At 40.6% G+C, this 22,074-nt stretch overlaps 1 protein-coding gene across 6 annotated transcripts in view; it reads right to left on the bottom strand.

Moving 5' to 3' along the window:
* The window catches only part of COBL (cordon-bleu WH2 repeat protein), a 145,561-nt gene that overhangs the window by 107,082 nt on the left and 16,405 nt on the right, over positions 1-22,074 (bottom strand). The window lies entirely within an intron of this gene.

The raw sequence follows: 22,074 nt of genomic DNA, 5'->3' as shown, positions 1-22,074 counted from the left end.
AATATAAATTTTCCATGAACAAATTAAAATATGCATTAATGAGAAAATACATCCTTTCAGCCATAATCTCATATCATTTCTGAAAGTTCCTACGACAAAGGTCATTTTTCTTCACCACAAAACTCTTCAATGGAGCTGTATTTTTTTTTTACTTCTTCTCTCAAAATGCATGGACTTTTTAATGATGCACTCCTACTGCTTGCTTTCCATGCCCCAAGGTAAGAATCAGTTCCATAATTAGGATATGAAAATAATCATTCTTCTGTCAAGTACAAAGCACATTTCTATGAAGAGAGAATCAGAACTGGGTCCAGTACAGACCTGATTCAAAACACAGTAGTATTTATGTAAATAAATGCTTCCAAGTCAGAGCAGCAGGAGTGGAGCTAGGATGAACTTCAGTACATCAGTGTTTGGGTTCCACAGCACTATTCTAGTTGAAATATTGTTTTTCTCTGTCTTACTGAGTAGTTATAAATTTGGCTCATTGTACTTCATACGAAAGGGCCGTGAGAAAGTCAAACCCAAATGATACCACTTCTTACCACCCAACACAGAGAGACTACAGCTCTTCAAAAGCAGCCTGAGGAGAGCTCATTCTCCAGCAAAGGCCTACACGCTGTGAGCTACATACAGAAAAGTGACAACAGCTTGCAATGACCAAGTCACATAATTTGCAATAAGATAAAACCACCATAGACTCCAAGTCTCCTTCACTGGCAAGCAGCGTGGTAGATAAGCAACTGCTTCATGCTGTTAACTTCTGAATAGCTGGCCTCATACCAAGCACATTTAAGAGAAATTATTCTGATGATTAATATCTGTCACTTCTACTGATTTATGCCTAATTTAAGACAGATTTCAGCACAACAGATGGAAAAAAGCAGTAAAATATTTACTGAGAAATTATTACTCAGGCTTACCGACTGGATTTTTTAATCTGTCTGCCTTTAGGGTGGCAAGAAGAGCATACTTTATAGTTCTATACATCAGTTTCATTCAGCAAAGAAAATAAACAGGCTCAGAAAAGAACACAGAAGAAGTACTCTAAGACTGCAAGGTTTAGAGTTCAGTCAGACAAGGGCAAAAGTGTAGTCAAGAGGAAATAAATTTCAAAAATGTTACAGTGTCTTCATCAGGATACTGATGAAGATGCTGATTCTTCCATTCATCTCCTATGTGCATAACAAATCGCTTTCCCTACAAATAAGCAGGGAGATTTACTGCCATCCCTACTACCGTGCAATGTTTCTTTCTTTCTTTTTTTTTTCCTATGAGACATTTGCTCTGAACATTCCCTTTTTATCCAACACACACCCAATGAGTCATGCAGGCCAATCAACTACTAACTTGCAGCTTCCACTCTCCTATCATGGAGGCGATGATAAGAAGTTCAAGGTATTACTGTGTGGCAAATTACCTTGGCTTTTCATACCTTCCTGAAACAAACTCCTTATTTATTTACTCGTCTACAGAGAAGAATAAAAAATAAATAAATAAACTGGGTTTGTCTTATGCTCAAATCCTTTTATGCCCAGCTACAGTTGTTTGTAAGCAGGTGATGAGAGACATGGGAGTTTTGCATAAATCCGTTTCTTACCAATGAAGTCATTAATACTACTCAGCTTAACATGTACAACACTGAAAGACTTCAGATCAGTTTACGTAACTCCTGCCCTTCACATCACCAACTGCATCAATGTGAGTGGCTTATATAAAGCTTTGCACAAAATCATTTCAAAGCAAAGCCTGTTTCTGGTTTTTAACATTTCCCTATAATGTCAGGGACAATCTCCAGCACAGCACTGATGACAGCTACCACAGAGGCAGTAGTAACAGCAGCAGCACGTGTCCTGAGCCTGGCACAGCTGGTTGGTTTAATTATGGTTTACCTGGACTTGTCAGTTCCAGACCTCACAACAAACTGGGAAATACAGGAATAAGCACGAAACTCAAAACGGCTGAAACTGAAGAGACTTGAAGTGTCAGTGCAGAAGGGAAAAATGACTGAATTTTGAAGCTGATGAAAAAGCTGGGAATGAGTTTGCATTGTGCTGTGTCAGTATTATTCCTTTACAGTAACATAAAGGCGCAGTTTTCTGACTGAACAAACAAGGCCTGACATCTTAACACCAATTTATAGCTCTGAAACAGGAGCATGATTTTTACTTGGTCACTTCTTAAGTGTTCTTTATATAAAGAATATAAAGAACTGTAGTTACAGGCCTGTTACTACTGTGCTGTAGTTACAGGCCTTGCACAATGCTGCTCTTGCAGGTATAAATCAGGAGTCAGAACCACCAAAAGATGCAGTTGCACGCTGACCAGTGATGCTCACTTTGCCTCCATGTAACACTGAGTATTGTTTTTGGCACTGAGTGGTCAGAATCTTTTACATGCTACAGCCCTTCTTGTCTTTTGCTCAGGAAGGACAGCACACACCCGTTTCCTTCACAGAAATAGGAAAAAGGAATTCAGGAAGCATTCCCACTACAGCCCTGTTAACCCAGCAACAGATCAGGTGACCTCATTTGAACTTTCTCCTGAAACACTGCAACTGCTTTCCAACACTTCCCCAGGTGACAGATTTGCCTGTTCCAGTATAAGCAAGTTCCTTTCAAGCTCACCAAATCACAGAATATCAGGAATGGAAAGGGACCTCGAAAGATCATCTAGTACTATCTCCCTGCTGGAGCAGGAAGACCTAGATTAGGTCACACAGGAACACATTCAGGAAAGATTTTGAATGTCTCCAGAGAAGGAGACCTCACAGCCTCTCTGAGCAGCTTGTTCCAGTGTTCTGTTCACACCTGAAATGTGATACGTGGCACAGATCTACACATCCCAGCCACCTTTTTGAGTCATCTCTGCTGCAAAAAGCAGCTCAATGAGCCAGTCTAGGAAGGAGAACCCGAGCTCTTTCTCAGATCTCCAAGCATCTGCTTCCCAACTCACTTTCCTCTGTCATAGCCATGATACTTACAAAGGACAATACAGCATTAAAACGTACTGAAAAGAATGAATTAAAAGCTTGTTTTAAACATATCTACTTTCCGTGCCACAAACACAATATACCAGAAATAGTAACAAAAAATGAAAGAAGCTGCATACCTTAGCATGAGACAGATTCAAACTGGACTTAGCTCAACAAATTTTGTTCACACTTTCCCTGTGGTCGATACTGAGATACCTGATAAGCCACTGGCTGCCATTAGCCAGCTGCTGCAGTCAGAAGCAAGAACACTTCTCACCTCTGATTCACTCATGGTGGTCACAACCACTGCCTGCATTTCTACCTGAAGAGACAAAGCCATAACAAGAATCTGATCCTAAAACAAACACACAGTGACTTTTAATGATGAATGACATAGTTCATTTCATTTTCTTCAGAGCTGACAAAATGCACATTGTCATGAAATAACCAGGCAGAACACACAGACAACCTACCAGCACAATTCTCAGCAACAGCATCAGGCTTCCCAAAACAGGAAAGGAAAAACAACCACCAAACAGAGCAACAGCCAGCTTAGCTGTAGTTCAGCCTGCAGAAGAAAAGCAATAGAAACGAAGAAAAGTTTCACCAGATTAAGGAATTCAAGGCAAGGCAACACAAGCCCTTTGGACCTATACTTTATTAATATATAACTATAAAGCAACAAGATCCAACCTTGACTTTACAATCCCATGCTGAAAAAGCATGTTCTCTCTCTTAAACCAAATTGGTTCAGGAAGTTTCATGGCAATAATGCCCATGCTATACAGAGGTTGTCATTCTTCAGATAAGGAATTTATTTATTTATTTATTTTAAAAGGTGATTTTACTGTCTTGACTTTCAGGTGACTGCACTCCTGCATACACACGAATTATGAGATGCACCTCATACTTCAAGAAAGCCAAGGCACAGATGAAACTGAACTCTGCAAGGCAGGTGAAAAAAAGTAAGGGATTATCTAGACACATTGGTTATAAAAGACAGATGAAGGAAAATGGATCCCTCTGATAAAAGAGAGGAGAGAACTGTCTTCAACCAACGTGGAGAATTCTGAGGTACTCAACTACTTCTTTGCATCAGTCTTCACTGGCAGTCAGGCTTCGTACACATCTCATATCCGTGAATCTCTTGGTGGGGATGGGAGAATGAAATCCCTCCCACAATAAATGAAGAGAAAGTCTGAGATTACCTCATAATGCTAAATATGTACAAGTCTGCAGGGCTGGAGGATGTGTATTCCAGGGTCTGGAAGGAACCGGCTGATGTGGTTGACAAGCAACTCTACCTCTTATTTGAAAAGCTGTAGCTATCAGGGAAAAACCCTGGTGACTGGAAAAAGGAAAACATAACTCCCATTTTGAAGAAATGAAGAAATAAAGACCCAGGAACTACAGACTGATGATCCTCTGTGCCTGGAAAGATCATGAAACAGATCCTCAGAAGAGATGTTAAGGTACATGCAAACAAAGAGGTGATCCAAGACACTCAAAATGGCTTCATGAAGAGCTGCCTGTGTCCAACAAATCTGATGTCTTTCCATGACAGAGTGATGGCATCAGTGGAAAAAGGAAAGTTAAGTGATGCAATCTACCAGGACTTGTGTAAAGCCTTTTGACATGGTCCTGCACCACATTCTTATCTCAAAATGGGAGAAATATGGGTCTGAAGGCTGGACTAGCAGCTGAATAAAATGCTGATTGGGTGGTTGCAGCCTGAGGGTTGATCAACAGATCTACGCCCAGATGGAGGTTGGTCACCTGGTGTTCCCCACAGGTCCATCTTGGGATCGGTGCTCATCAACATATTTATCAACAAAGACAGTGGAATTGAGTGTACTCTCAGTGAATTACTGATGATATCAAACTGAGCAATGCAGTTCATACAATAGGAAGAAGGGACACCATCCAGAGGAACCCTGACAGGTCTGAAAAGTGGGCCCATGTCAACTGAATGAAGTTCAAAAAGGTCAAGTGCAAGGTGCTGCACTTGGTTAAGGAAAATCCCAGATACACATGAAGACTGAGAGATGAACTCACAGAAATCATCCCTGCAGAGAAGACTGGAAGTCCCAATGAATGAAAAGCTTTACAAATGCCAGCAGGCCACACTTGCAGCCTAGAAGACCAACAGCATCCTAGGCAGCATCAAAAGACAAGTGGGCAGAAAGGAGAGAAAGGGGATTGTCCCCCTCTGTTCTACTCTTGTGAGGTTCAATATGGAACACTGCATCCTAGTCTGGAGCACCCAGCACAAGAGATGTGGAGGTGATGGATCAGGTCCTGAGGAGGGATACAAACATGATCAGAGGGCTGGAGCACCTCTCTTAGGAAGAATGGCTGAGGGAGCTACACTTGTTCAGCCGGGAGAAGATAAGGCTTTGGGGAAACCCCCTTGTTGTCTTCCCTTACTTAAAGGGAAGGAGATTGACTTTTTACGCAGATAGCAGTAGGACAAAGTGGAATGGTTTTATAACGGGGAGATTTTGGTTAGAGGCATTGGAACAGACTACCCTGAGAAGCTGTGGATACCCCACTGAGGCCAGGTTGGATGGTGTTCTGTGCAGCCTGATCTAGTGGTTGGCAACCCCTGTAATAGCACAGGGAGCTGAAACTAGTTGACCTTTGAAGTCTATTCCCAACTAAGCCATTCTATGATTCTTTGTTTCTATGATACTTCAAACCATCAAGAAACACCCAGTAGGGCAGAAAGATCTCCTGCCTAGAGATTTAGCCTGCGGAGCAGATATGATTTCAACTTTCATCACATGTGGCAAAGCAAACCTAGATCACAGACTCATAAGGAGACCCACTCAACCACACTTAAGTTCTCTCTGCCTAAGTAAATTTTTTTTTCAACTTCCAAGCACAGCAGTTCAGAAAAATTCTAAAGCAACACAAAGGCAAAGGAAACACAAAACACATTAGAAAAAAATAAAGTCAAAAAAGCAAAAAAATAAAGATGAAAATAAAAAACAAAAATTACACAAATCCTGCAAAGATGTAGAAGAGGAACAAGGAAGGAAAAGGGGTTGTGAAAATGCCCATAGCTACTACAGGAGTTCATCCAGACAGTGCTGTGTCACAATATAGAGCTCAAATACACTTTGCCATCTGTAATGTTTCAACTAACTAGACTACGCTTATTGTTTGCTCTTTATTGTAGGAAAAAAAAAAAAAAAATGTTCTCAACTTGACTCAGTCTGTCAAAGACAAAGTATTCTGACTCATAATATGTGCAACACAGATAGTTAACGCCTTTAAGTGCTTCACACAAAAGAAATAAATTATAGGTCTAAAATATGTGACTCTTGATAGTAACTTATTTCCAGTATTATTTCACATTTCCTAATGTTTTATAATATTAGCAAAATATTATACTTGCTAAACAACTAAGATCTAATTAACTAAATTACTCATGTGCTGATAAGCTCAGGGAAAAAATAAGGTTGCCTACAATGTTTTATTTCCCCATATTTAAGTTATTTTTTCTGTTCTAAACACAATCTTCACTTTGAATTCACTGGCCATTATGGTGTGTAATTGTGCTTATGCTCTCCTCTATTCAAACATTTATTTGAATTTCATATTACTTTTAGAAGATCATTCCATTTTTAAGGAAGGCTCGCACTGACAAATATGATGAAAATGGTTTCCTTAAGGGCACAATAAAGTCACCCAAAATAGACAAGAAAAAAAATAATTTGTTTCTGGCAAAGAAAGTGAAGTCATTTAATTATATTTTTGATCTTCCATTAGATTCTACTGATGAGAAACCCTAAAGCTTTATGTATCTTAAAAATAAAGTTTTAATGCCAGAAGAAAAAAAGCCCAAGAAATAAGATGAGTGAGAGTACTGTGGAGGAGGAAGCAGGGATTAAGTACATGGCCATGCTTGCCTAAGGGTGAAATTAAAGGAAAATACAAATAAAAATCCAGCTGAGATGACACACAGTTTGACAGAAGTAGTTCTTAGCATAGCAGCTCCAGTTTCAACCTTTTCACAAGCTTAAGCAACAGAAATCAATCATGAAAACGCATTGTGCTGCAGTTTTTTGGTCTCACACGTGCAAGCAAAAGTGACTGTTCTGAATTTGCATCCAGTGATGTCTCCCCAGATCTGTCCCACTTCAGAAAGAGACTGAGGTGCACCCTAGCAGAGCTTTTGCCACAGCATGAGTACTGCCAACTGCTCAGCACAGGAAGGCTGCACCCTCCTGCAAGGGCTCAGGCTATTGCACTGATGCTTCTTCACTTAAATGGCAAGGACCAAGTGAGACCAAACTGCCAGTGTATGGCTGCTGTCCTCAAGTTTGTGGGATTTATATACGGCAGCTTGCACATGTTTATAACACCTACGAACCACAGACACACCGGAAACAAAATAAAATACATAGACAAGCCCTGGAGAAAACCTTTAAAATGCATCCAAATCCCAGCATCTGGGTTGACGCTTGCTGCACTTAATGAAAACAGTGCTCTAATAAGCACTGCAAGGTCTGACCTAATATCTGTATCATGGTACTTTGGAGATATCATCTATGTCTTCGGTGTGTGGCAAAGACCACACTACAAGCTGGTGCCACAGCACACAATTCCACCAGCTTCATTCATACTGGTGAGCATGAGTGAAATGGGAGAGGAGCTAATGCTATTTAATTATTTTCCTCATCTGCTGAAATACACCTTAAAGAAAAACAACAGTCTTTTGTGGTTAAAGGCCAGAAAGCATTGAAAGTACTTATTCCAGTTTGCTAGACTCCTATGATCTAAACCCCAGCATTATCACATATCTGTGTCAGAGATATACTGACAGGTTTAACTCTTCCGCTGGGATATGTGACCTGAACGAAAATAAAGAAGAACACTAGCCATTCATACTGAAGGCTGGGTAATGATCTCTGCCTTCATAAAATGTTGTTATAGAAAAGCAAAAGTAGAAAAATAAATGACTAGGCCAGGATTGTGCAACTATTTGTTTCACAGAGATATCTACCAGAGCAAAAAGGAAGCTCAGATCAAGAAAAAAATGTGATAAGGGCAATACAAAAGCTCCCTACAGATGGCAACTGCTGTGGCTGAACTGAGAAAACTACAACATAAAAATATCATTATCTGGTGAGACAACTAGTGAGCTTTCTCAGCACTGTTCATGAAGATGTAGCCAGGTGCATGCCAGCTAACTGGATTCTTACTCATCAGGCTCACCTGTGGGAGGATGCTGGCAAGTAAACAAAGCCAAGAGCATCTCTCAGTGGGCTGACATCACCACTGTGTCCTCTGCATGTTCTGGGCAAACGTACATCCTGCCAATGTGCTTTCTCCTACTGCCAGCTGGCTTTTTGCAAAGATGCAATAATTTTGATCTTGCTGCCTGTGATTGGTGCCACAATGCCATCCTGAGCTCTCCTGCAAAACTCTGAAGTCTGGAAATGTGATGTTTGGTAAGTTTCATTAACGTTGAATAATTACAGCAGTATTCACCATGTTTACCCGTGAAAAGGTAATTTGTTTCTAGATAAGTCAAAAACTACAGATGCTATTACAAAAACCAGAGGCATGATCACAATCCACAGTTAAGGTATGTCTTCTGAAGTTACCAATGCTGTACAGATTTCAGCATGTCTGTCCTTTCTTAATCTTTTCTTATCAATAATGACTTTTAATAAGGTCATTTAAGTAAATAAATGGAAAGTTTTATTGCCTAGCAGCACTTTCGAATTCTCCTGTGGCGATCAATTTTGATTGATTTTTAATCAATTTTGAGATACAACTACAATGTGTATTTGCAGGGAACTGATGATTAAATGTACGCTAGACCATACTCTTTATGCTCAGAGTTTTCACCTCACTACACTGACCTTACATGACATTTTTAGGAGTGGGGAGGTTGCAGGCTGCATCCACATCCAATCCCCACTGTTTACGTATTTAAAGTCCAGATCTGATGACAAACTGGAGAGAAGCAGGGAGGCACAACTTGCTTACACTGTATTGCCCAGTCCAGTACATAAAAAACAAGAAACTGTCTCATTTAAAAATATTCTGTAAACCCAAATTCTGTAGGAAAAAAAAAAATATTCACAGAAGTCAGAGCCAGAACTACAGGGCTGACCAGTTTCTATCTATAGCCAGATTAAATGCCCTACAAGGTGGAACAGTATTTCTGTGAGAGCCTGCACTCATATGCAGAGGAGTAAAAAAATAAAGATACTAATACATTCCTTCCTCCTTTAATCATCTTCTTAATTAGCATTTATAACTCGTTCTTAATTCACACCCTATCACACAGTAGGAAAATCACATGTATCAGTATATCAGAAAGAGTTAATGAAGCAAATCTGTAGTGTCAATGAGATAAAGAAATACCCAACTTCAACACAACAGTATTAACTGGGTTCTGACTCCATATTTACGGGAAGCTACAGCTGCTTTTACTAGGAAATCCCAACACTTCAAATGATTTTCTTGGTAACAATTTACTTAATACAATTCCTTATGAAAAAAACCACAATGGTTTTGCTTCCACTTTTAAGATATTCTGTCACTACCAACGATATAGGAATAAAGTAATAGTTTGAATTGAAGCCACATTGTTTTTATTAAACAGAAACCATGCCTTTTGTTACTTTATCGTTAAGTCCACAAATAAGTTTTATTTAGGCTTATTTAGGTTTACTTAGTTAATTAACCAATTCTACTCCAACCTTAACTCCAGTGTAGAAGGCCTACACTAGTATAAAAACAAAAAGCCTGACTGAAAACAAGAAAACAAGAAACCTGCAAATGCTAAGTTCACACAGATAAGTACACTTAGAACACCCAAGCTGAGAATGAGGGCTCAGAAGTTTTATCTTGATTTATTAAGAACAGAAATGTTTTAATGCTTTTAAATGTCAGCAAAAACAATTTGTTCAGTCAGTCTCCATTCAAAACTCCTTTTAACATATTCTATAGGCACATGCAGCACTTACAATCTTAAAACAAAAAGGGACATAGCATCAACCTAAGAATTTAATAGTTTCATGAAGTGCAAACTGTAAAGTATCAATAAACCAAAATAAAGACATGCCAACATATCCTTAGAGAATCAAATTAGAGGGCAAGGAGCCAAATACCCTCCACTCTTCACCACAAACACTCAAATCAAATATTTGATTATACTGAATAATTTACCGATGTGATGCACTGGCTCAGCACACAAGACAGGCAAGCATCTGGGCCATTATGGACTCTGTTGAGCAAAACCAAGACCTTGAATAACCCCAGGAGCAGACTGGAAGCTACAGTAACATGCTGCACATCGTAAATGAGATACACTACTAGGAGAGCAAAGGTGTTTACCACTGAGGAGATTTAAATCCTACTCAGAGATAACCGAATGCAAACATGCCAAAGGCTGTTCTGCAAGTACTGATGGGGCATCACAGCAATGACAGCAAGTTTGTACAGACATGCCTGAGCTAGATGCAAATGCAACACAGCCCACAAAACCAACAGAGGATTCAAAATATATTGGCTTACTTTATAACAAACATAAACTGCCACAGTCACACTAGAAACAGCACAAGTTACACATATGTCAAATGTATATACACAAGTATGAGAATTAAGCGCTAGTTTTTTAACCAAGAGAAAGAGGATTTCCACTTCTGAAGCACTGGATCACCGCTTCCAAGCACCCTCCAAGCAAGGTGATTAGAAAGCTTCTTCTCTTTACTAGCCAATAACTTCCCAATGACTCTCTTAAAAGCTATTATATTGGGCTTCTCTTTCCATATGCCAGTTAAACTATAAGAAAAACATAATTCTGTATAAACATGATGTTAAAATCTAAAATAGGGGTGCCTGTCCTGTATGCTAGCTGCCACCTGGGAATGCTGAATAAAAACAGAAGGGGGAAAGGAGAGCCTACAATTTCCTCCTCCACGCAGCTGAAAGGGAGTGATCTCAACCTCAGTGAGGTCAATGGGAGTTTTGCATCTGACCCTGCAGACCCAGGCTTCCAGCCTGTCAGCAGCCAGCAGAGCTCAGTGTCCCCTCTGCATCAAACTTCCCAGCCCAAATACAGCTGTGGAGCACCAGGACAGGCCTAGGAGCAGAACAACACCTGGGAGAAGCCTGAGGCACCAGGAGCAGCTACACAGCACTGCCCTGGGTGTCCTGGTCAGATCTGCAAAGGTACACTCCTTGTATGCCTCAGTAAATCTTATCGAAACCTGGAAGTACCATGCATAACAAGTGTATCTAAAAATAAAGTTCAATTAAAAAAAAAAAAAAAAAAAAAAAAAAAAAAAAAGAGAGAGAGAGAGAAAAACAAAGAAAAAAAAAACATTAATGAAAAATGCAATCAAATCTATCATCATACATCACTGCCTCGACTTTGTATCATTTCCGATTCTAAAATGGGACGGAGAGGTCAAGGAAATCTGAGGACGCAAGATCAAGTGGGAGCTGCCACACCACAGCCTCTTTGGTCACCCCTCCGAAATAGGAAGGTCAGTGGCATAGTGATAATAGGTGAAATTACCAGTGTGGAACCAGCACTGCCCGGGCCAGGGCCTGGCAACTGCTCACTTGACAGATGTTGGCACCCTTCTTCCCAACAAGAGACGAGAACGCTCGACTGCAAACAAACCCAGCATCCTTTCCAAAGTGAACCCTGTGTACAACTTACGGAGCAAACTTCCTTCAGAGATATCTCTTCTGCTGAGCCTGATGCAAGTGGCACTCAAACAAAACTTCAGGGCAGGAGAAACACCGATGAATTCCAACAAAACAAAAGTGAAAGGGATTCATCTTCCTAGTTGAGTCACAGGTTCTCCTCACTTAATACAAGAGAGCAGAAGGTAAGAAGGGGGATGAAAGATTTAAAGACAGCATTCCAAGTTGATGACAGTCAGACTGAATCGCTCAGCAAGCAACACAGAACTCCAGGATGCCTGGCAGACCCTCCAGAAAAAATGCTGCCTTTTATTTGGGGGTTAAAACACAAAGCACGCACAAAAGTTTCCCCTCCTTCCTGCGTAAAACCTTGTTTACAACACTGTTTGAGTGTCATTTTTAAAGTATAAGCCAAAGCAAAATCGTGCATGAAAGCTCCTCCCTCTGTCTCATCTCCTTTCATAGTACAAACTGCTGCAAATAATTACTGTTTTACATATAAGAAATAACTTTTTTTTTTAATCCTCACAAAATTCTACCTTCAAGAGGTTGATTTTTGCTGTCACAAGGTGAGGTTACTTATGTCATGCCATTACAAGAACTCTGCTTCAGTATTTTGACTGCCCCTGTCATCACAACAGACCACATCAAATCTTAAGCAAATGAGGCTAACAGTCTGGTGGTATTGTACTGGTACATGGTTCTGGTACCCGCAAAACTAAATGAAAACACTGGTAGCATTCATTACGCTAACCTACCTTTTGTTTTCAGTGTCTTACCAGGACTCAGAGAAAACACTTCCGCTGGCTCCCCAGCAAAGCTGGGTGTGCCACAGTATGTGTGGCTAATTGCATGCACTGAGCATGAATCATTAACCCAGTGCTGGGGCAGGAAGGCAAGGAATGACCAGCCCTCACCCCACCGCTCACTCACAAGCTTGTCCAATTCTGAGTCCTCTATGACACTTTAAATAAAGATGAGAAACATCCACTGAAATAGGCCTGTGTCAGTTGACCCCCACTGCTCTACAGGAGTGAATGCTGCTTCTGATGCAGATTGCCACAGACCTCCAAGCAAGTTTGGTCTCACAGTTCCAGCATGCAGGATCAGCCACAGAAGGCTGGTAGTGTTCAGGAAACTGCCAGACTGAACTTCTTTCCTACCCAGCTTGGCCTAGTAGACTATTACATGCCAAAAACGTTCCTATACAACTTCAAAAGCCTTAACGTCCATAAACATAGGAACAAAGTACAGTGAAGTTCTGCCTGGCCTATGAGCGTCAAACCTGCATACTCTGCTATCAGACATCATATATCTTGGCTTTTGTATGGTTCAGTATAAAAATTCCTGGAAGCAGATGCCTCCTGACATACACGAACAGCATCAGCTTGACATAAGCAGCAACAAAAAGTTCACCTCAAGTGTATCAAACACACACAAATCAAAAGGCTACTTGCAAGCAGTCTTATCTCTGTCAGTGTGCAAAGACTTATTAATAAATCAACCTTACTCCATTTGCTGCCACACAACTGTTAGAAGCAAAGTTTACCACAAGCTCCTTGATTGCAGGATTAAGATCCACAGAGACGGGGTAGGCAGAAAAAAAGTGAGAATTTCATTTCATCTCTGCTGCTTCTCTCAAAATAAATAACGAATTAAAAGCTTAATGTTTCACTCAATAGCTGGCATGTTGACAGTCTTGGCAAACGGCAGTCAAATTAAACATATATGAATGGTGTCACATAACAAATCTAACCACTTATTTTTAAATTGGAAGAGTCAGAACAATCGAAAATATCTGGGTTGGGCTTACAAAGTAATTCCACACACCCTTTCCATGTCTTTACAGCTGGTAGCAGTATATGGCACTGGAAAGAGATAAGAAAACTAAAACAAAGGAAGGAACATTCCCTGTACTCATGGTGTTCATGATAAAACAGTAAGTAGAATATTACTGGTTTTAATTTCTGCTGGAAAAAATGAAGTACTGGGAAGAGCTCAGTAGGTAATACCAATGTAAAGAATCAGTGCTAGCATAAAAATGAGCATAAAAATGCTTCATAAAAATAAATTATTCTAACCTGTCACTGGTATCTCCTGTCAATCAGCAAACTTACCCACATGAACTTAGCCCAAGCAGGCAAGAAGTAGGCTTTTGCATTTTAATTATGTATTTTTCCATAAAAAGAGAATTTCTAACAATCCATAAACATCTTTGAAGTTCAAAGAAGAAAACAAACAAACAAACAACAACAAAACCAAACAAACAAAAAAACAATGTTAGCTGAAATCTTTCTCTGGCTTCATTCATTTCTGTTCCAGCCATACCAAACACAGCAGTGTATTTCCAAGTACTCTGGTTACCATTTTCCATATACAAATTATGGCTGTTGGAGGTGGGTATTCTAAAGGATGTATACAGAGGCCTGCATGTCTAAGTGGAAAGGCGAGTCTTCCACCTGCCTATCTGACAGTCAGCAGCCAGGCTATGCTCAGGCTCATGGCCTTACATCATCCCCCAGGTGAGGTGACAGCAGCACAGGGCTGGGAAGGGCAGTCTCTTCCTGCCGCTCCTTTCTCCTCACTTGCTTCCTCTTCACCCTTCTACATTCCACTGTGGGTCCTCCTCCACACACCACCAGGCCTACAGTGCACTATGAGCTCTGCCAAAAGCAACTCCTGTTGCGCCTGCCCAACTGATCTGCATGTCTGCCATTTCTTATGTGCAATGGGATCTCACTGTCCTTGCTACAAGATCCCTCCATAACCCAAAGCAGACCCCTCCACTTCTTTGAGCTCATCTAGAGTCTACTTCTCTGGCAGCTCAAATATTAACCAATGTGTTCAGACACCGTGGGAGTAGAAAGCTTTAACAAGTTGTAAACAAAGAAGACAACAAAAACAAGATTTCTTGATGATGCGTCCAGTGATCTATGAACAGGCCAATCTGCAGCATGTGGGTTGATATGACTCACAAACGGAACAAGTGGCAGGCTATGTCTGAATAGGCATGTGCTAGATAATCTAGTCACTACTACAGAGAAACACAAACCAGCTGTAGCAGCTGAAGCCAGCCAGCATCAAAACTCACCACTAAAACCTACGCTCACACCAAGACCAAGAATTCTACACAGTAAAAATAGTGTGCATCTCTTACAGCTAGCTCATCTCCCAGGGAGTCACCCAGTCCACCTTCATTCCACGCCAAGGGTGGTATGCGTTTTATGAAAGCACAGACAAGTCAACCATGACTCTTTGTTAGAATTACTTTTTGATGTCTTTATTAACGACATCTCATAAGTTTGCTGATGACACCAAGCTGTGGGGTGCGGTTGACATGCTTGAGGGTTGGGATGCCACCCAGAAAGACCTAGACAGCTTGAGCAGTGGGCCCAGGAGAACCTCATGAAGTTCAAAAAAGTTCAAGAGTAAGGTCTTGTTCCAGGGTCAAGGCACTACCAATACAAGCTGGGGAATGAAAGGATTGAGAGCAGCCTTGTTGAAACACCACCTACCTGGGGGTGCCCATGGATGGGAAGCTGAATGTGAGTCAGCAATGTGCCCCCACAGCCCAGAAAGCCAATCACATCCTGAAATGCATCAAAAGCAGCATGGGCAGCAGGGTGAGGGAGGCGATCCTGCCCCTCTACTTTGCACTGGTGAGGCCTCACCTGGAGTACTGCATCCAGATGTAGTGTCTTTAGTACAGGAGAGACACAGACCAGTTGGAGCGTGTCCAGAAGAGAGACACAAAAATGATCCAAGGGATGGAACACCTCTTCTCCAAGGACAGGCTGAGAGAGCTGGGGCTGTTCAGCCTAGAGAAGGCTCCAGGGAGACCTGATAACAGCCTTTTAGTACCTCCAGAGAAGCTATAAAAAAAGAAGGGGACAGACTCTTCAGCAGGGTCTGTGGTGATAGGACAAGGGGAAATAGTTTAAAAATGCTGATAGGGTAGATTTAGGATGGAAATAAGGGAAAAGTCTTTTACAGGGAGGGTGATAAGGCACTGGAACAGGTTCCCTGGATGATGTGGTGGATATGCGGTGGATGTCCCATCCCTGGAGACTTTCAAGACTCAGCTCTGAGCATCCTGATCTAGTTGTGGATGTCCCTGTTCATTGCAAGGGAGTTAGACTAGATGGACTAGACCTTCAAAGGTCCCATCAAACTCTAAGGATTCTATAAATGCCAACAAGAGGCTTCACCTATGGCCAAGCTCCTCTAAGGCCAGCGCTGCTTGATCAGAATTTTGGCAACAGGACTTCAGTCTTACCTCTGTCCTAGAGATTTGACCGGTCTCATATCAAGACTTACTAACAGCATGAAATCTCTGATTATTTCATGCTGTTATTTCATGATATTTTGTGTGCTCCCGGTGGCGCACAGTGGTAGAAGTGCTGCTTGCAACACCGGAGGTCCAGATTCGAATCCCCCCTGTGGTGTATGTGGTAGAAGTGCCGCTCTGCTACACAGAAGGCTCGAATCCCGGGAGTTGGACTCGATGATCTCTAAGGTTCCTTCCAACTTGCACGATACTGTGATACTGAGTGATTTCAAGGAAAATAAAGTTTTGTATCATTTTTGTCCCAATTTCTTCCTCCAACACTCAAATCTAGCACACCTGTGAAACAAATGTTTTATTCCTAAGTGAGCATTTGCGAATACCTTCAAACAAACTTTTATTAAACTTTGAAAGCTAGCCTTCATTTAAGCATACTGCCAAAACTTTCATGAACTTTAATGAAGTTTTCATAAACTTCTAACAGTTGTTTCATAAAGCCAGCTCAAGAAAAATGTTACTTGAATGTCAAACATTAAAATCTAAACCAACTTCCTCTTAAGGTATAAGGAAGTAGTGAAAGATCTGAATAATGGCAGACAGACTCTATATTCTAAACTACAAAATCCCAAGTCCATATTTTTGTTTCAAGTTTTCCATTAGCTTGCTAGCATATATAGGCCAGTAAAATAAGAATTATAAATATTTAAGATACTAGCTTCTCACTCTAAAGAGTTGGTAGTAATAGCCTTCAAAGCAACGAGCCAAATTCAGATACTCCTACTCAACTCGAGATCTTCCAACACAACACAGTTTTAAAAAAGCAACTCATAAAATAAAGGTACAGTCACTGTTAGTAATGCAACTGTATTCCGGCAACCATACTCACACCCTGGCACCCTTTCCAGGGAGTCAGAGCAGCTTAAACACCACTTTCTGAACACAGATTCTGGATTGTTTCCTACAGCCAGCTGTTTATAAAAGCATGTAAAGCCTCATCAAGTAATGTTCCTCTACACTTATACCTTTGTTTCTATTTTCAGAGCCTTAAAACCTGTTATGTTTCTCTTGGGAGCTATGAAAAGGAGATGGAGAAAATAAAAAGGTGTTTACTTACATTGATACTACACATTTGTCTCTAGATGTTGGTGAGTATTCTTAACAAATCTTTAAATCTTTAAAGCATGTCCAGAAGCAAAGAATGCCCAGGGAGGCAGATGTGCCAGCCAGGGGAGCTCTGCTGGGATGCAGCAAGACCAACCTCAAGTGTTGGAGCAAGGTAAAGCAGGTAGCACAAACTACAATTCCCACAACCTGTGGCATTCTGGCACTTCAGATGGGACAGACGCACATATACATCCACCTTCTGAATTCTGACTGCTCATGATGAAAAACAAGTATGAGAGCCAAAGGGATGTCCCTGACTTTCATAAAACTATGCGAATTATGCCTTCACCAAAGAACTCAAACCTCAAAAGGCAAGAAAGCATCTCCGCTACCTTGACTGTAAAGGGACAAGTTCATTCGGTTAATTTAACCAGTGCAAGAATAATTCCCTTGGATCTCTTTAGCACACGTTCTATTATTAAACTTTATTTTTGAAAGAAACTTCTGTGTCTCAAACTAACTGTGGAATGCAAAACTCTTTTTTTCTTTTCTTTCCTTTTTTTTTTTTTTTTTTTTTTTTTCACATTCAAAAAGCAATTAATAGGTTTTGTATAAAGGAAAATATGTCTAAGGCACGGAAATTTCAAACTGATTCCAGTTGTCATAACAGTAACATAAATAAAATTTAACCAGTTTAAAATGTAACTATAGAGTATCTATGAAGCACAGTTATGAGTATTCAATAATAACTCAGGGAACAGGAAATTGGTGGTTTATTTTTTATCATCATATCCAAATTGTACAGCAAACCACATATACAATGACAGCAATGTTATCTCTCTCGAACCCAAGAGCCTAGGAGAGCATACTAATAGCACACGAATCACATCTTTGGGGCAGAGAGCATTAGCAGAAAGGAGAAGAGTATGAAAGGTGTATTTGTGCAAACTAGGATCCAGCTGGGAAACAAGTAATACAAAATATGTACCTTCTGAAAAAAGTTTACTGGTTAACATGATATGTTATTACTGGACCACTCACCCTCATCACACTTTACTCCTATAACAACCACAAACTACATTTTAAATTTTCAGTACCTGTTTTAAGTGGCTGCAAATCGTAGACAAGATATTTTCTTAAGAAGGAAAATAAGAAAAAGAGCAGGCAACAAGGTGCCCAGCTACCAGCAAAAAACAACAGCAGGGCTATGAGAAGAATTTGATGCACGAACCACCAGATGTTGTTTAACCCAAGCAGGAGGAGTAAGAGTTGGGGTTCTCTGAACCTAACCTCCCGCAAATATTTTCTTAGCTAAATTAGGACACCTGTCACATTGCAACTTGGTCTGCAGTTTTAAACTGCTCACTTTTATGTTTTCAATTTTTTTTTAAGATGAGAAGCAATGCCCCAGCCAGACTTATCAGAGGATGGTTAAAGTGCCATGCCTCCCAGCTGAAAAGAGTCGGCAGAAAAACTCAGAACTGCAGAAACTCAGAACAGTGTATCTGTGCTTTTTTTCAGTCATCTGCTGAAAGCTAATCTTCAGTGTCACAAGCAAGCCATTGTGTGCAAAAAAAAGACCACTGTCTCTACTACTGCTGCACATACAGTAACTACTTTACAGTATGCAATTGTGAAGCAAGAAAGAAAAGCGGAAGTGGTTATTTACAGTCAATATAATGGGATTATGCATCCAGAATAAGAATAAGAAACTGATTAATTAAAAAGACTTGTCAGATATATTCTAATTCCTACTTCCTGACTATTTATCAGTACCTCTGTGGAAAGCTCACAAAGAAAGAAAAAAAAAAAAAAAAAAAGCTTAATATTGCAGCATGCTCATTCATATCTTGAGGTAGTATTTTATTGACTTTTTTTATTATTATTATTTATTCTGCATGCTTGTTTTTCACATCAACATACTCATTTCTACTTTAATTCTTGACTGAGTATGTTAAAACTCGCCTTCTATGCTATATAGTGGCACATCCTGACAGCACCAATAGTTGAACTGAAGTCAGTGTCCTAATTCCTCGCTTTCCATGACCTCACAAAACTAACAGAGAATTCGACTTTTAAGATGAGATTTAATGGAGGGGAAAATTCCATGCCCATTAGTATTTTCTGTACTTAAAGATACCTAGAGCCAAACTGCTCTTTCCCACTCATTACTGCTAGGGCTGCATGTAACAAAAGCCTAAAAACAGCACTAGCAGAGGAGCTGAGCGACATATTAGTAGAAGAGATCTGACATCTGCTCAAGATTTTAAAAATGGTCTCACCAGCTACAGCAGCAAGGTGGATCAGCTTCTAATAGACTGATAGATAACTTCAGTTTGTATATGAGCATGAGTAAGATCTGCAGTTAGAACACTGAAGACCCCCGATGGCTTGCTGAAAAATTAGTAATCATAGAATGGCTTTGCTTGGAAAGGACCTCAGGGATTATCAAGTTCCAACTCCCTGCCACAGGCAGGGCTGCCAAACTCTATATTTAATAATAGACCAGGATGCTCAGGGCCCCATCCAACCTGGCCTTGAACACCATGGTTTTTAATGGCTACAAGAGCTCCTTTGCTGCCGCAATGCAAGTTCACTAAGACAGGACGTAGCACGTGAAGAACCTGCAAGTCCCAAACAGCAGCAGATGTTCAAACAAGGATTCCCAGACAACAGTGAGGTAATGGGTAAACTATCATCAAGAATGTTTTTAATATATTTTAATTGCGACTTTATTCTAGAAAAGCAACTGATGTTCTATTACAGTTAGAATAACCTGGGCAAAAAAGGAGTCTGATTTACTTCCTCAGAGCATGCTCCACATTCCTTCCCATTACCAGTCTGGTCCCAAGCTAAATACAGTACACAATCCAATTTAGAAATGCTCCTGAAGTTTGTGTCCAAAAGTTGACATTAAGAAAGGACACCCTATAAAAACTCTCCTTGTACTTTTGCCTCTACTCAGATCAAGACTGGAAACTACACTGTCAAGTCTCTGCTTTCAACAGTCTCTTCAAGTAAAATCCAAATCCTACGTATTTTGAAGAGCTAACAAAGTGCATGAGTTATCATAAGTAGCAGCGCTTTTTTGAATAACCTTTTTGCTCTCACCATTCTATTTCAACAGTAGCCTTTGAGTTAACATTTGCATCTACCTGCCTGCCAGGGGATGCTCAGTACAGTAACTGGTATGAATCTGAAAGTTGAAAGTCACAACTTAATAGGAGGTGAAAAAGTAGGACAGACTTCTTTCTATCATCTTGAGTATATCACAGTATATGTTTCTTCAAATATAACATCCAGGCAGTGAAGCTACTTGTCTTTACTAAAGTAACTCAAGAAAATGAGATGAAACATTTATGCCACTTACCTTATAATGTTATTTTTATTTTCATGTACCTGCAGTACAATACATAATCTATCTGGGGAGAATTTTGCCTTAAATCACTCCACACAGCAGCTTAATTTCAGCTGCTGAAGTATCACATCTCCTTCATTCATTCTCCCAGGGAAATGAAAGAGAAACCATTTCCTACATTGGACTGGAGCGCCCTCCCCCCACCCTTTTTTTTCTTGATGCTGGATTTATATTTGTAGCTGACTATCAGCAAATCTTTGATAAATCACAACAGCTCCTCTGTCTGCAACCAACGGAGTCATGAAAGGAAAAGGATGCTTCCCCTCCCACTCAAAATAAAATAAAATAAAATAAAATAACAGGAAAAAAAGAGAAAAATACAGGAAAAACATTCACTGCTGGAGCCAAGCCTCAGTTTACACAGCATGAAGCAATCTTTCTGCGAGCTGATTTCCATTCTGAGTTGGTTTTGTGGCTTCACAGTATAGCAAAAATGCACAAGATGTTTCCCTTATACCTTGCTCCTGCCTGCTCATGCCCTCTTCTCTTAAGGCAGTTCATATGCGGCAGCACCTGTGTTATCTTAGAAATACCTTGGCCAAGAATAACCCAGCACACAGCAGCAGACTATTTACACCTGACGGCTGAATACAGAAGAGCAAGTAGCTTTGCCAAGTGGTTTTGGGCCGGCATGAAGTTTTCTCTCTAAAGCAATGGATCAGAAGCAGTGGCTGTGGAACGACAGCATGTGCCAGAAATTCAGCCCAACAAAAAGTGGGGATGAAGGCTTAAGGGGAGCAACCCTCTGGAGAAACACGTTAGACAAGGCAGACATGAAAGCATTTAAAATGTTTCAGGGTATCAGGGATCCTGAATCACACTGGACCCGTAGTGAAGCATGTAGTGCAACAGGCATACCACCTTTAGGTACAGAACACCTGCAGAGACTCCCATGCCAACCAGAAGCCTGTAGCACCTTTTAAAGTGCATTTCTGAATACTCCTCCTCATTACCCCCTTGCTCCTTTTCCCACACCAAGAAAACCAGAACAGAATTGCATAACTCAAAGCTGGCTTAAGCCCTCCCAGGTGTTCTGAGACTGTACCTCAGTCTACAATGCATCCATTAACAGGGATTCAAAACCCATGATGACTCTGGATACTTACATTGTATTTTCCAACAGCTGGATCAACTGGAAAATTCTGCTGCAATTTGCATTAGTGAAAACAAACAAAAAGTACCTTCACTCTGTTATAGATGCCTACTGCATCAGCAGGGTCTAAATACAATATTGTAACAAAAGGAATAAATAAAATAAAACACATGCACTGTGAGAGACTGTTCCTCCTTTCTGCTGGGAGTGCCAGACTGGGACAATGTTTGTTTGTTGCTATTATATTGTAGCTTGGCCTCACAGCTCTCGAGCTATGCTGTTAGCCAGCAGGGTCCCCAAGCAGCACAACACTGGGCTGCTCAGAAATGGGCTTCTGTGCCGAAGCAAGCTGTGATGTAGCACCCCTTTTCTTGACAGAAAACTCCTCACAGCATCTCCTTTAACCAAAGCTTCAAATGTTACCGAATTTAACAGAGTAAGGAGGCATACACCTGGGTAAACAGTGTAACCCCAGGCGCTGCTGAGGCTCTGCCTGCACAGTCTCATGGGGTCTACTCTAC

The sequence above is a fragment of the Excalfactoria chinensis genome, chromosome 2 (assembly GCF_039878825.1).
Source record: "Excalfactoria chinensis isolate bCotChi1 chromosome 2, bCotChi1.hap2, whole genome shotgun sequence".
Lineage (NCBI taxonomy): Eukaryota > Metazoa > Chordata > Aves > Galliformes > Phasianidae > Excalfactoria > Excalfactoria chinensis.
The sequence above is the reverse complement of the archived record's forward strand: the minus strand, read 5'-3'. Positions and strand labels throughout refer to the sequence as shown.